The following is a 2,311-nucleotide window of genomic DNA, read 5'->3' as shown; positions in this document are numbered from 1 at the left end:
CATGCAAATTTCCCGAGGGGGAGTGATGGTAAGTAACATTAAAGTTGTCATTCACGACAAGAAGCAAAACAAAGAAAGAGCTATGTTGAAAAACTTTGAAACAAAGTCCTTGTTGCAGCCGCATTTATTCCTTGAACGCCCTTGGTCTTTGTGTGAGAAACTTGCATGCTAAAGGAACCTTATCATGACCAGCGGTGCTCTTGCTTTGTTTCGAGTCTGCTCGGTAACTTAAGTAGCTGCGCTGTGATCGTCAAGTGTGACCTTGCCGACAGTGGCACTTCCGGCAGGCTGCTAAGGACCTGTTCCTCAAGCGCTGTGGCAAGAGTGCACACACTGACATGTTTCTGGTAAGCGTAGGATATGAAAATCATGCAAAGATAGAATAAGACAAGGAAGGTAGCACACAACCATTCATCAGATAGCAAGTTCTATTACATCAGAAGACAAATGCAGTTCTAACTTAAGATGAGCTTGTCTTTTACATGAACTGCACTTGCAGCCAAATGGCGTGAGGAGAGAGCTAGTTCCTATGCCGGCCTTCAGTCCAGGGGATTTCGATGACCTTGTTGGCAAATGGCGCAACAAGCTCTTCAGCAGCCTTGGTGTCCGCTCCCTGCGGTAGGCTCTTGACGGCCTTGGAGATGTCGATGCTGGGACTGAGGTACACAAGTTTGACAAGTACCTTGAAGAGGACGTACCGGCAAAACCTGCGGGACTCGGTGGCGAGATGTGCAGCTCGAGCTTCCTATTACTTTTCCAATGCCACCGCAAGACTTTCGATGAATATACCGAGCCTCGCGCTAGTGGCGTCCCACTCATCTACGGAGATGCTAAAATCTAGCAAGACCATGGCGGATAACCATGTAGTGAGTTTTTTCGCAGTCACCACAAGATGGTTAGTCCAAAGCTTGTAGGCGCCTTTGAGCTCGTTGACGGAGTCAGCGGCTCTCTTAAGCAAGGCCTTCTCATTTTCGAGATCCGTCGACAAGACCTTCTCACACTCCTTGGCACATGCAAGAGATTTTTCTAAGTTGGTCAGACTCAGCTTATAGACATCAATGATGCCATTGGCCTTAGTGAGCTCTTGGTTCTTGATGGATATTAAGGTTTGCAGCTCCGCCAAGGCGTGAGCTGTCTTTCTCTATCTGGTTTGTGCGTCAAGACCTCCTTCTTAATGGTGGCGTTGTCTTCCTCTAGTTTCGTCACCTTGCCCTCCAGTTGATTCTTAGCGGCCTATGCGGCTTTAGCAACATTGATGGCTTCTTGGATCTTGCCAACATGATTTGCAGCTTGAGCTTTGATTGCCTCTTTGTGCTTCCGCTCGAGCTCCTGGGGCTGCTACGCAAGGATGGCTTGGGCCTCGACATCTCTGTCTAGGAGTTTGGCGGCAAGTGCCATCTCACGAGCGGCAAGTTCTTCATGAGCGTCGAGACCAATCTTGCGCTCTTTTTGCTTGGCATCTTCTGCCGGTATACTTTGTGCGGCTTCCTCATGTGCCTTGTCGGCCTTAGCCTTATCCAAGATATGCTTGTTCCACTCAATGGCTTGCTGCCTTTAGAGGTTCTTCGGGTCTTGGAGGCTTTCAGTGTACAAGAGCTGCGTCTCCTCCACACCATTTTGGAACTCCTCGTTTGCCTTGTTGATGACTGCCACCCTAGAGTTCAAGCTCTCGGCTTGGCTGCGATAGTGTACTTCGAGTTTCTTCAAGTTGTCACTCATGGCCTTGAGGAGCTGCTGTTCCTTGGATCTGTTGGGCCCATGGGACTAGGGGTACACAGGCCCGCCTTGCTGCGGCCCATAGCATGCCATCACCAGAAGGCCCAGCTCGGTCCACGGTCAAGACTTCACGAGCAAGGCCCTCGTGAGGGCCCCACCTCGCGAGGCGAGCATTGGTGAGGATCACAAAGTGCCCCGACGACTTCACGAGGGGCGGCCTCCCAGGGCCCCTCGTAGGGCGGACATCTCTAGGCTCGCCACCACACCTCGCGATGCACGTGGTGACATGAGCCACGACAAACAGAGGCAGGAAGGTGCCAGCGTGCGCAGACAAGGACGCTTTCCTCTTTGGTGCTAAGGGAACAAGGACGGCACACGGGTTCCTGAGGGAATCCCCCAAAGGTTGTCATTTCAGTGCTAGAAGACCCGGACCACGGGCTCGCCAGGTCGGAGGTCATTGCCGAGCCCACCGACGCGTCATGCCCAAAAGCTTTAGCAAGTGGAGACTGCTTTTACCAGGATAAGCTGTACTCTTATCACCTTTCAAAAATTGGCCGTAGTGGTATCCCTTCCCGCCTAGAGTTTTCGGGGGAAG

Source organism: Triticum aestivum, chromosome 1D (assembly GCF_018294505.1).
Source record: "Triticum aestivum cultivar Chinese Spring chromosome 1D, IWGSC CS RefSeq v2.1, whole genome shotgun sequence".
Taxonomy (NCBI): Eukaryota; Viridiplantae; Streptophyta; class Magnoliopsida; order Poales; family Poaceae; genus Triticum; species Triticum aestivum.
This window is presented reverse-complemented; position numbering follows the sequence as displayed.